Source organism: Moschus berezovskii, chromosome X (genome assembly GCF_049115385.1).
Source record: "Moschus berezovskii isolate FMDL1 chromosome X, NW_MosBer_1.0, whole genome shotgun sequence".
NCBI lineage: Eukaryota > Metazoa > Chordata > Mammalia > Artiodactyla > Moschidae > Moschus > Moschus berezovskii.
The window spans coordinates 84428228-84442449 of record NC_142488.1 but is presented as its reverse complement, the minus strand read 5'-3'; positions in this window follow the sequence as shown (position 1 = coordinate 84442449).

Below are 14222 nucleotides of genomic sequence, written 5' to 3'. Positions count from 1 at the left end.
TCCAGTATGGTCCCTTGCAGATCCGACATGGAGCAGGGGTCGGTCTAGATGCCTGAGGACAATCCCGCTTAAGGTGCCCTTCATTTCCACAGTAATAGCAAGCCCATCCGTTTTCACCTGGGTTCCTCTGGGCATTTTTCTCAGGCTGTTTAAGAATGGTTCTTACAGCTACTACAAGGGTTTCCACCTATTCCTTTGTCTTTTTCTGCCTTTGTTTATTTTCCTTATGTTCCCTACCATAATAGACTGTTTGAGCCAGTTGCAACAGATTATCTAAAGACTGATTTGGTCTATACACCTATTTTAATAGCTTACAGTGGATATCTGGAGCTGATTGAGTGAGTTTTGGGATCAATCTCCGTGAATTTGTGAAGGTCTTCTCTCAGTCTATCTAGGAATTTCTCAGGAGCTTCCTTCTCCTCCTGTCCTTTGTTTGCCAATTTGGCATAGTTTAGTCTTAGCGTTTGCTTGCCTGAGTCCTTCAAGAATACATCTGACAAAATGACTCTGACCCCATCTTCCTTTAGCCATGTTATAGTCACAGTCTGGTTCTACAGTTGGGACCACCTGATTCCCAGTGGGGAGGGTGGCTATCTCGTCCTCTGACTTCCCTACTGATTCATTACCAAGCCATTTATCTCCATAAGCAACTGCTTTCCCAAAAACTCGAGTTTTTGAGTCAGGAGTCAGCCTTTGTCCCAAGATATACATCACATACTTCCATGTAAGCCCATAAAGTAGAGTAATACCTTTCAAAAATCTAATATATTTTTCTGGGTCCTCTAAATAGTCCCCCAGATCCTCCTTGATCCTTTGTATTTCTTGATAAGAAGAGGGCTTATTAACTCTCATAGACTGATTATTTCTCCTGGTGGGTGCTTCATGAAGAGGCAACAGATTGTGTGGCTGTTCCTCAGCCTCTCTGTCTGCTCTGCATATATGATTCCAGGGATAGATTGGAGAAACCTGCTTTTCTTTATCTCTTTGTCTCCTGTTCTCCATCTCATCTTGTATTTCACCCTTAGTTTTTGTTTTCTGAGCCTCTCTTACTTCATGGTCTGAGTTTCTATTGAAACCAGAGTATTCTGAGTTCGTACTAAGACAGGGGTTGTTTGGGCCTCCACTTGGGCAGTTTGAATCTCAATTTGAGTTTCTACTGAGACCAAGGCAACCCTTTTTTGGGGGGTTCTCTGACTTTCAGTTTGCTCAGTTTGGAACCCCAGGTATGGGGGCAAACTAGGAGGAAAGGAGGGAACTGAAGGTTTCACACCCAAATCGATACCCTTAGGACATAAGTCTGGCATATTTTGCAAAGAGAAAGGGCAACACATATGTTACTTCTACCCATTTCCCTTGTTTTCTACAGAACTGCTCTAATTGTAAAACAGTATTATAATTAAGAGACCCTACAACTGGCTACCGTTTGCCATCCTCCAATGGATACCGTGGCCATGTAGTATCAAATAGGAAGACCAGGTGTGTCTTCTTCAAGCTCTGGGGATGAAATATATCCCAGTTTTTCAGGATACGGTTCAAAGGAGTGAGGCTGGAATTGTTAGCTCCCATCTGTAAGAGAGGAAAAAAGCAACATGCAGCATCTTTCTACTGGAGACATCCCTCTCTGCTCTAGATGGGGGTGTAGACAGACTTTACACCAAAGCTTTCCTTCCCTGGTCAGACTTAGTCTGTCCCTTACCAATGCAGGCGTCTTACTCATCCCTCCCAGTTCTACCACCGAGGTGGGTTGGAAATGCACCAGGGGTAGACCTGATGGCATTCCTGACTGCTGTCCAGTTCCTCACCATTAAAACCTTGCTTGCCTCTGATGCCACCCAGGGTGCAATCAGAGTAACCTTCCAGAATGCCTCCCAAGCTAAGACTACTGGATAAAACATTCGTCACTTGAGTGCCTGTGCATGACCCTGAATATGTTCCTGACTACGATAAGACCGGTACAACATAAAACTGAGATGTTCCTTCCAAGTGTCGCCACACCAGTATAAGTGGTAGCAAAAGAGATGGTGAAGGGATGGCTAGTGAGGAAAAATTGATAGGGCCAGTCCTTCAAGTTCATTCCCACAGATTCCACAGAAATAATATCTAGGGAGTTTGGGACCAACGCCTTTGGAAAGCCTCCTCTGGTCCACTAACAGCTAGCATTACCAAAGGAAGAAACCCATTGCACTTCCAGTCTGAGTAACTTTAACCAGAGATCTCTTGGAGCTAGAGCTCCATCTAGCTTCTGAACTTTCAATTCCTAGCAAGGCTAGGTGCTTCCTGACTACCAATCCAAGTTTGGGACCTAAGTAACGGTACACCAGAACAGCATAGATCACAAGTCCCTTGAAAGTCTATGATCTGACATATTAGGCTAGTAGTTCTAGTTCCCAAGAAGTTATGAAATGAAGTTATGAAAGAGACCAGAAAGTTTGACCTAGAAAGGAGAGTTTGGTCCACATGCTTTGCCCATTTCTGGTTGGTCCCTGAAGGAGACGTTGGGTGAATCTTGGCATTGGCAAGTTGGTATAAACCCCTGAAAGGTTTCTTCCATAAGTTGTATGAGATTACCACGGAACCTCAGAGCAGGGCTCCTCACTTGCTTCATGCACGGCGTGTCTTCATTCACATAAGCACACTGTAAGGTTAGTAAAGTACAGAAGAAAACGTGTTCACTAGGAGAACAAAGAACTAGAACTCCAAGCATCCTTCCCTTGTCTGGGAAGTATCCTAGATGAGCCCCCAAGATGAAAGGCTATTTCTGAACCATGAAAGATGTCGGGATTCTTGGCCTCTGGAGGAGAAGAATTCAATCCGGGGCCAGAGATGAGGCTTGATCACTCAGAGCTTTTGTGTAATAAAGTTTTATTAAAGTATAAAAGAGATAGAGAAAGCTTCTGACACAGACATCAGAAGGGAGGCAGAGAGTGCCCACCTTGCTAGTGTTAGCAATGAAGTTATATATATATATATATATATATATATACCTGTTAATTAGTTATTACAATGAATCCAAAGAATGTCTGGAGGTTGTAAAGATTTTACTAGACACACTACTATAATTTACATTTTAAGATAACAGGATAAGCCAGAAGGTTTTCAGGAAGGAGGAACAGTCTTCAAGCAGGATACATTGTTGTTGTATAATCCCTGGTATAGAGTTTAACCTGAGTTGTGTAAATGATTAAGACTAAGTCGGAGGAGGCCTTACAAATACCTGTGAAAATAAGAAAAGCGAAAAGCAAAGGAGAAAAGGAAAGATATAAGCATCTGAATGCAGAGTTCAAAAGAATAGCAAGGAGAGATAAGAAAGCCTTCCTCAGGGATTAATGCAAAGAAATAGAGGAAAACAACAGAATAGGAAAAACAAGAGATCTCTTCAAGAAAATTAGAGTTTTCAAGGGAACATTTCATGCAAAGATGGGTTCGATAAAAGACAGATGGTATGGACCTAACAGAAGCAGAAGATATTAAGAAGAGGTGGCAAGAATACACAGAAGAACTGTACAAAAAAGATCTTCATTACCAAGATAATCACGATGGCGTGATCACTTACCTAGAGCCAGACATCTTGGAATGTGAAGTCAAGTGGGCCTTAGAAAGCATCACTACAAACAAAGCTGGTGGAGGTGATGGAATTCCAGTTGAGCTATTTCAAATCCTGAAAGATGATGCTGTGAAAGTGTTGCACACAATATGCCAGCAAATTTGGAAAACTCAGCAGTGGCCACAGGACAGGAAAGGTCAGTCTTCATTCCAATCCCAAAGAAAGGCAATGCCAAAGAATGCTCAAACTACCACACAATTGCACTCATCTCACATGCTAGTAAATTCATGTTCAAAAGTCTCCAAGCAAGACTTCAGCAATATGTGAACCGTGAACTCCCAGATGTTCAAGCAGGTTTTAGAAAAGGCAAAGGCAACAGAGATCAAATCTCCAACATCTGCTGGATCATGGAGACAGCAAGAGAGTTCCAGAAATACATCTATTTCTGCTTCATTGACTATGCCAAAGCCTTTGACTGTGTCAATCACAATAAACTGTGGAACATTCTGAATCAGACAGGAATACCAGAGCACCTGACCTGCCTCTTGAGAAACCTGTATGCAGGTCAGGAAGCAACAGTTAGAACTGGACATGGAACAACAGACTTGTTCCAAATAGAAAAAGGAGTGCATCAAGGTTGTATATTGTCACCCTGCTTATTTAACTTATATGCAGAGTACATCATGAGGAACGCTGGGCTGGAAGAAGCACAAGCTGGAATCAAGATTGCTGGGAGAAATATCAATAACCTCAGATATGCAGATTACACCACCCTTATGGGAGAAAGTGAAGAGGAACTAAAAAGCCTTTTGAGGAAAGTGAAAGAGGAGAGGGAAAAGGTTGGCTTGAAGCTCAACATTCAGAAAACAAAGATCATGGCATCTGGTCCCATCTCTTCATGGGAAATAGATGGGGAATCAGTGGAAACAGTGTCAGACTTTATTTTTTTGGGCTCAAAAATCACTGCAGATGCTGATTGCAGCCATGAAATTAAAAGACGCTTACTCCTTGGAAGGAAAGTTATGACCAACCTTGATAATATGTTAAAAAGCAGAGACATTGCTTTGCCAACAAAGGTCCGTCTAGTCAAGGCTATGGTTTTTTCCGTGGTCATGTATGGATATGAGAGTTGGACTGTAAAGAAAGCTGATCGCCAAAGAATTGATGCTTTTGAACTGTGGTGCTGGAGAAGACTCTTGAGAGTCCCTTGGACTGCAAGGAGATCCAACCAGTCCATTCTAAAGGAGATCAGTCCTGGGTGTTCATTGGAAGGACTGATGCTAAAGCTGAAACTGCAATACTTTGGCCACATCATGAGATGAGTTGACTCACTGGAAAAGACTCTGATTCTTGGAAGGATTGGGGGTGGGAGGAGAAGGGGACGACAGAGAATGAGATGGCTGGATGATATCACCGATTCGATGGACGTGAGTTTGACTGAACTCTGGGAGTTGATGATGGACAGGGAGGCCTGGCGTGCTGTGATTCATGGAGTCACAAAGAGTCGGACACGACTGAGCAACTGAACTGAACTGAACTGGGCTGAAGTAATGCAGATAAAAGTAGTTAGTCTTTTCCTCCTCCTTGAGAATCCCAGACCCTTATCTCCACTTCGAGAGCACCATTCCCCTTTCTCTTTCTGGGAGATCCTGGACTTCTTATCAATCTGCCTAGGAACTGACTCTTCCATATATATCATCTATCTACCTCCATTCCATTCAGTCACTCATTCGTGTCCGACTCTTTGCAACCCCATGAATCACAGCACGCCAGGCCTACCTGTCCATCACCAACTCCCGGAGTTCACTCAAACTCATGTCCATCGAGGCGGTGATGCCATCCAGCCATCGCATTCTCTGTCATCCCCTTCTCCTCCCTCCCCCAATCCCTCCCAGCATCAGAGACTTTTCCAGTGAGTCAACTCGTCGCATGTGGTGGAAAAAGTATTGGAGTTTCAGCTTTAGCATCAGTCCTTCCAATGAACATCCAGGATTTTTCTCCTTTAGAATGGACTGGATACCTACCTACAAAAAAATCCCAGTGATTTACCAAAAGACATATATTTATTATATAGTTATTTATAATCATGAAGAATTGATAATAGCTTAAATAGCCTACAGTAGGCCATTGCTTAAATGCCTTATGGTTCATTTATACTATGGCATTTTGTGTAACTATTTGAAATTGTAATTATATCTACTCACGGGAAAAATTTCCATGTCTGAAGTGGGAAAAAACATGCTAAGATTCCATGTGTACACCTTATAAAACCTGCACGCATGCACATGTACACACATACACACACACGCACACAATGTACATATACTGGAGGAAAATACAGTAAAATGTTAATACTTGTAATATATCAATTTTAGGATAATGGTTTTAATAATATTATTTGTTCTTTTCTAATATTCCAAATTTTCTAGAATGAATATGTATGTTTTTAAACAGAGAAAAAATTTGCTCCTAAAATATCAATATGATCCTTATCTAATACATCTACAGTGGGGGCATACCCTGCACTTCACATTGCCATTTACTGTTTTTTATTTAGTCAGCTATCAAAGATAATATCAACAATATCAACTATAATAACAAATGACTGGCTGGATTAGTATACAATCCAGAACTGCATATGGGGCACGTAAATCAGACCCATTTTTCTCATTGTGTATCTTCTTTTGCCTAAATAATGCTGCTAAATATCTTGAGCCCATTAACACTTTAAGGCTATAAAGAGTGGTAAAATTCTCTCATTCCTTTTTCCCTCTTAATTTATTAACAGGAAAGGAAATGAAATTTATTTGGTATTCAGTGAGAGTGTCAGTCGTTTCTGGGGAAAAGAGGATGATAGTGGACTAAATTGCTGTGTCTTTTAAAGTTGAGTAAAATTATTCTCAAAAGGCTATGCTTGAATATTTTAATCGCTAGCTAGTATTCTTGCTATAATCAACTAGATATTGGAATAGCCCTTTATGGTTCCATGAATTATTGGAAATTGTCTAACTGCTTGATTAAAATAACTAGTAAGATTTGTGGAGATTATATAAAGCACTTAGAGAAATCTTCCTTATAAAAAAGAGAAAAACATTTTGAATGCTTAATATTATTAATAATGACATTTGTTTATTATATTTACAAATATCTTTTAAAATATGATAATCCATGTAAAACAGCTATTCTTATCTATTACTCTTTGGGATATGGCATACAATGAATATTGGGAAAGCAATCTAATTTAGACTATAAGCATTTAAGAAATGGTGATAACATATAGTAAGTAATGTCTTATTTATCTAGCATGGGGATTTCAGTTAATGTAATCTTATCTACTTTCATACTCAAAGTTTTATGGCTTTTTTTTTTCATTTAAAAAATCTTTTTACAATATAATGTTCACTGACCAAGTTGAGTTTATCACTAAGGAGTAATCTCATAATTTTGGCTTAAAATTTTTGACTCCTAGTTACCCCACTAACATAAGTTTTCTTTGAGGGAAATTTTATGCTTTATCCCTTTTAGTACATAGCACAGTTAACATATAATATTCACTTAATAAATGTTTAATGAATAAAAATGCCTTTTTTATATTCATGGAATGAAGCAGGGCAAAGGCTAATAGAGTTTTGTCAAGAGAATGCACTGGTCATAGCAAACACCGTCTTCCAACAACACAAGAGAAGACTCTACACATGGACATCACCAGATGGTCAACACCGAAATCAGATTGATTATATTCTTTGCAACCAAAGATGGAGAAGCTGTATACAGTTAGCGAAAACAAGACCAGGAGCTGACTGTGGCTCAGATCATGAACTCCTTATTGCCAAATTCAGACTTAAATTGAAGAAAGTAGGGAAAACCACTAGACCATTGAGATATGACCTCAATCAAATCCCTTATGATTATACAGTGGAAGTGAGAAATAGATTTAAGGGACTAGATCTGATAGATAGAGTGCCTGATGAACTCTGGACGGAGGTTCGTGACATTGTACAGGAGAAAGGGACCAAGACCATCCCCATGGAAAAGAAATGCAAAAGAGCGAAATGGCTGTCTAAGGAGGCCTTACAAATAGCTGTGAAAAGAAGAGAGGTGAAAAGCAAAGGAGAAAGGGAGAGTTATAAGCATCTGAATGCAGAGTTCCAAAGAATAGCAAGGAGAGATAAGAAAGACGTCCTCAGTGATCAATGCAAAGAAATAGAGAAAAACAACAGAATAGGAAAAACAAGAGACCTCTTCAAGAAAATTAGAGATTCCAAGGGAACATTTCATGTAATGATGGGCTCGATAAAGTACAGAAATGGTATGGACCTAAAAGAAGCAGAAGATATTAAGAAGAGGTGGCAGGAATACACAGAAGAACTGTACAAAAAAGATCTTCACGACCAAGATAGTCACGATAACATGATCACTGACCTAGAGCCAGACATCTTGGAATGTGAAGTAAAGTGGGCCTTAGAAAGCATCACTACGAACAAAGCTAGTGGAGGTGATGGAATACCAGTTGAGCTATTTCAAGTCTTGAAAGATGATGCTGTGAAAGTGCTGCACTCAATATGCCAGCAGATTTGGAAAACTCAGCAGTGGGCACAGGACTGGAAGAGGTCAGTCTTCATTCCAATCCCAAAGAAAGGCAATGCCAAAGAATGCTCAAACTACTGCATAATTGCACTCATCTCACACGCTAGTAGAGTCATGCTCAAAATTCTCCAAGCCAGGCTTCAGCAGTATGTAAACCATGAACTCCCAGATGTTCAGACAGGTTTTAGAAAAGGCAAAGGCAACAGAGATCAAATTGCTAACATCCTCTGGATCATGGAGAAAGCAAGAGAGTTTCAGAAAAACATCTATTTCTGCTTCATTGACTATGCCAAAGCCTTTGACTGTGTCGATCACAATAAACTGTGGAACATTCTGAAAGAGATGGGAATACCAGACCACCTGACCTGCCTCTTGAGAAACCTGTATGCAGGTCAGGAAGCAACAGTCAGAACTGGACATGGAACAACAGACTGGTTCCAAATAGGAAAAGGAGTACGTCAAGGTTGTATATTGTCACCTTGCTTATTTAACTTATATGCAGAGTACATCATGAGGAACGCTGGGCTGGAAGAAGCACAAGCTGGAATCAAGATTGCCGGGAGAAATATCAATAACCTCAGATATGCAGATGACACTACCCTTATGGCAGAAAGTGAAGAGGAACTCAAAAGCCTCTTGATGAAAGTGAAAGAGGAGAGTGAAAAGGTTGGCTTGAAGCTCAACATTCAGAAAACAAAGTTCATGGCATCTGGTCCCATCACTTCATGGGAAATAGATGGGGAATCAGTGAAAACAGTGTCAGACTTTATTTTTTTGGTCTCCAAAATCACTGCAGATGCTGATTGCAGCCATGAAATTAAAAGACGCTTGCTCCTTGGAAGGAAAGTTAAGACCAACCTTGATAGTATATTAAAAAGCAGAGACATTACTTTGCCAACCAAGGTCCTTCTGGTCAAGGCAATTGTTTTTCCAGTGGTCATGTATGGATGTGAGAGTTGGACTGTGAAGAAAGTTGATCGCCGAAGAATCGATGCTTTTGAACTGTGGTGTTGGAGAAGACTCTTGAGAGTCCCTTATACTGCAAGTAGATCCAACCAGTCTATTCTAAAGGAGATCAATCCTGGATGTTCATTGGTGGGACTGATGCTAAAGCTGAAACCGCAATACTTTGGCCACCTCATGCGACGAGTTGACTCACTGGAAAAGACTCTGATGCTGGGAAAGGTTGGGGGCGGGAGGAGAAGGGGACGATGGAGAATGAGATGGCTGGATGGCATCACCGACTCTGTGGACATGAGTTTGTGTGTACTCCGGGAATTGGTGATGGACAGGGAGGCCTGGAGTGCTGTGATTCATGGGATCACGGAGAGTCGGACACGACTGAATGACTGAACTGAACTGAACTGAACTGAATGCTGTTCATTGCTGTTATGCCTTATAGGGGTCTGCTATTTTTCCTTCTAATCTGATTTATGTTATTTCATTTATATTTCTGTGCCTATTAAGTACAAGATTCTATTTAAAAACTTTAAGAGATACAAACATGAGCAACAGGTGGAACTTTCCCCTCAAGGAGCTTATAAAGCTCCCTTTTTAGTTGGAGCAGCTGGGAATATAAGACGTGTGTTAAAAAAACCTATAATAAAAGCATGTGTTAAGTGTCAAACACTAGTGAAAAACTGGACAAATCAAATAATTTTTTTCCAATCCTCTTTACCTTGATCTTTCTGCAACCTCCATGGGGCTTTAAAGGATGGAGAAACCATTCTTTATAGAACATAAATGAAGCAACTGACATTTTGGGGAATAGAATAAGTTAGACCTCGATCCTGCCGGCAAAGATCTTCCAGGTTGGTGACGAAGATAACACATTTACATAAATAACTGGAATAATAAGGAAAAATTTTAAGTGTCATGAGATAAGAACAGATAATAATCTTTGGGAACTTAGAGGAAGGAGAGCTCATTTTTAATTTTATTCTTATGAAATAAGTATGTGCTTTCTGACAACTGGACTCTTAGACATCTTTTTTCTTTTTATAAACGTTTGTGGCTTTTTTTCCCTTAAAGGTTGAAGTTCCTAGAAGTCTGTTCTTTGGAGGGGTGGCATGTAACTCTGTAAGTCTTTTTGGGAAAGGGATACATTTAAATACAGAGACAGAGAAATAAAAGAAAAAAGAAATCTAAGAGCAGAGGGATATACGCTTGGTAAAAATACGATTTCGTCAATGACTGGGGGGAGATGAGTCCTGGAGGTGTAAACAATTACTTCTTAACCTGTATTTGAAGAGCAAAAAAAAAAAAAAATCAATATAGGTGTAGCTGATATATAAAACCAATGTGATCAATTTTGTATTTCATATGGAAGTTTTGTTTCATTGTTTTGTAGTTATCATTCATGGTTCTGTTCTCTGTATGAGATTCTGTAGTTCAGGAAGCATACAGGAAGACAAAAGCAGTAAACTATGAACATTTTAGACTAGGCAGGTCAAAAGAGTATGAAGATCAGATCTTTCTGCTAAGATGGCAGCCCACAAATGGACTGAAAGCAGGTTACTTTGCTTCATTGTCAGGAATTATCCCCTGAAGATAAGACTTTTCTGAGGGAGGGTGGTACTTTGAGGGGAAGAATTGGTCAGGCTGGCTATTATCTGTGCAGAAGGAGTGAGCTTTGCAAAAGCAACATCTGGCACAATTAAACTTGACTGTCAAGGTAGAGCCAACAGTGAAGGATAAGAACGTAATAAAATTTTATTCATGTAGGCAGAACCACTCTACCAGAAATAACAAAGCAAACCGGAAGAAAGGTAATGTGAATATAATTCAGTCTGTAAAGTCATCAGGACTGGCATGCTACATTATTTTGGGAAATTTCAAAATTCTATGTGACATAGCCTTTTCCTCAACAAATTCACATTGCTAAAAGTTAAAGGTGTTATTGCAAGGAATGATATTGATGGATATTAATGCTGTTGGTTTATGAAAAAAATACACATATAAAGGTAGACCAGCAATGGTCACAGACTGGGGATTGTACATTTCAATGCACTGCAGTGTCCACTGTCTGTTCCTTGTATTGAGGATATAAATACTTATCTGTTAGCATGGTGAGGTCTCTTCATTCAGATAGGTATCAACAATGAACTTAAAAGTAATGTTAGTTCAGTTCAGTTCAGTTGCTTAGTTGTGTCTGACTCTTTGTAACCCCATGGACTGCAGCACACGAGGCCTCCCTGTCCATCACCAACTCCAGGAGTTTACTCAAACTCATATCCATTGAGTTGGTGATGTCATCCAACCATCTCATCCTCTGTCGTCCCTGTCTCCTCTTGCCTTAAATCTTTCCCAGAATCAGAGTTTTTTCAAATGAGTCAGTTCTTCGCATCAGGTGGCCAATTTATTTATTTTTGCCTTTTGAATAATGGTTGACAATTGAGTATTATAATTATTTTAATGCATCGGAAAATTGTAAAATAATAGCTTTAATACAAAAGTCCTCTTTTCTTTTGACATTTTGAACACTTGAAGGGTAGTGGTAAAATAGATCATCCTTGACTGAATACATCCAAGTTATTGCACACTTTCTTTCTTTCCTTTTTTAATTGATTCTCTGTGTTGAGGTTGCTTGAAAATTATATTTATAGCCTTAAGAAACTTTAAAACTTTGCCACTTTCTAGTTTTATTATCCTTGGAAAACTAGTTAGTCTCTTTACATTTAGTTTCCTTGCCTGTGAAATAAGGGAACTGTTGGAACAGTAATCTCTAAGGCTCTTTGTAGTGCCAACATTCTGTACTCAAAGATTAACTTTTTTCCCATGAACATCTCATTTGTGTGATTCAAGAGACGTTTCTGTTTGAAATTCCACATGAATTTAAAGGTGTTGTTTCCCAATGACTAAAGCACCTTAAAAAATTTATTATGTAATGCTGAACTTCTTTGTCACCCTTTCTACAGTGTTCTGAGAGCCTTGAAGGGAAGGATGTTCCATTATCAGCTAGTACAATGTCTTTCACATAGTGATCTTTCAAGAAATGCTAAGTGAATTAATGCATACATGTATGGCTACTTATGGCTGTGAGTTCATTACTTAAATTTGTGCCTCTCTATTCACCTGACAGAAGGGCTTGATCCCTGTTCTTTCTTATAAGTCAATTGTATCAAATGAAGTTGTTGATATGAAAGTGTTTTTGAAACTTTAATCGTGTTACATGAAAGTAATGTTTCATTATTATTATTTTCCATAGTGAATTTAAGAAGCTTGAGCTACTCAAAATTTTTGAGCTTTGTTTCTTCTTAGTACACTTCGCATTTCCTAATATAATTAATTAGTGTTTTTTAGGTTTTCTTGGATAAATTCATTTTAAAAATATTCCATGCCTCAATTTGAAAGATATTTAGGGACAAATTCCAGATAGCCTTAGAAAAACTGAAATTTCACCATCTTGAATCAGAGAAGTCACATTATGAAAATTGAAGAGGAATTACCTTGCTTTTCCTTTCTAGGAGAATTTAATATGAGAGCCATCCATTTCATTCAACTTGCCAATATGCTTTCCTAGAAACCAGTAATTAGGCTTACCCAGAAATAAAAATAATGGGATTTTGACTACTCTCTAGTTGCATGAACTGTCACTTATGAATGGTTCATGATGCGACTACAGTTAAATTATGCAAGAATGGTGGTGGCTCAGAGGTTAAAGCATCTGCCTCCAATGCGGGAGACCCGGGTTCGATCCCTGGGTCGGGAAGATCCCCTGGAGAAGGAAACGGTAACCCACTCCAGTATTCTTGCCTGGAGAATCCCATGGACGGAGAAGCCTGGTAGGCTACAGTCCATGGGGTCGCTAAGAGTCAGTCACGACTGAGCGACAGAACGGAATGGAACGGATGGTACTCATAGGTGATAGAAAATAAAGAATGAAAGTAGTCACTGGGACTTCGGAAATCTGTTGTATTAATCTGATTAAAACAGGATAGGCATACAAAAACGTAAACCTTGATAGGAATTTGAATATCGTACTGAATATGTATGAATGCGTGTGTGCTAAGTTGCTTCAGTTGTGTCTGACTCTGAGCGACCCTATGGAATGTAGCCGTCCAGGCTCCTTTATCCATGGTGTCCTCCAGGCAAGAATACTGGATTGGGTTGCCATTCCTTGCTCCAGGGGATCTTCATGACCCAGGGACTGAACCCATGTCTCTTGCATCTCCTGCATTGGCAAGCAGGTTCTTTACCACTAGCGCCACCTGGGAAGCTACTGAATATATATATGTGTGTATGTATATAATTTTTGTATTGTATATATTATATATATATGTATATGTATACAAATCCAGTACAATATTAATGACATATGAATATATTTCAAAGTTAAGTGTTCAGATTCTAGAAGTGATGATATTGGTAGAAGAGCAGTAGATCTCTGGAAGTTTAAGACATTTCATCTCTTGTAAATATCTCATTCATTTCCTGATTACTACAAAGAAACATTGTCAGGATTGTGTCAGTATTCCAACGTAAGAGATAATTCAGGTTTTTAAAATAGGAAACATATCACAAGCACAAACTATTGGGTTGAGTGACTGAATATGTCCCTTTTCAGATTGTGTTTGAAAACACCGAAAAAGAGACAACTTTTTCTTTCAATACTAGGTACTGTATTTTAGTAATAAAGCTTTCAATAATTAATAGAGGTGACTTCCCTGGTGGTCCAATGGTTAAGAATCCACATTGCAACGCATAGGAGATGGGTTTGATCCCTCATTGGAGAAGAACTAAGACCCATATGCCTTGGAGAAACTAAGACTGTGCCCCTGAACTACTGACCCCGTGCTCTAGAGGCCATGGGCCACAACTGGAGAGTCCTTGTGCTGCTTTGAACAAAGATTCCACGTATTGCAACTAAGACTTGGCACAATCAATAAATAAAATTTTAAATATATAATTATTAATAATAGAATTGTCTCTATCTCTTTAAGGTAGTGTCTTCTATATTGTTATTTTCTATATTGTTATTACTAGGAACTTTCCTGGCTGTCCAGTGTTTAAGACTCCATGCTTCCACTGCAGAGGGTGTAGATTCCATGCCTTGTTGGGGAACTAACTGCGTGGCATGGCAAAAAATAAA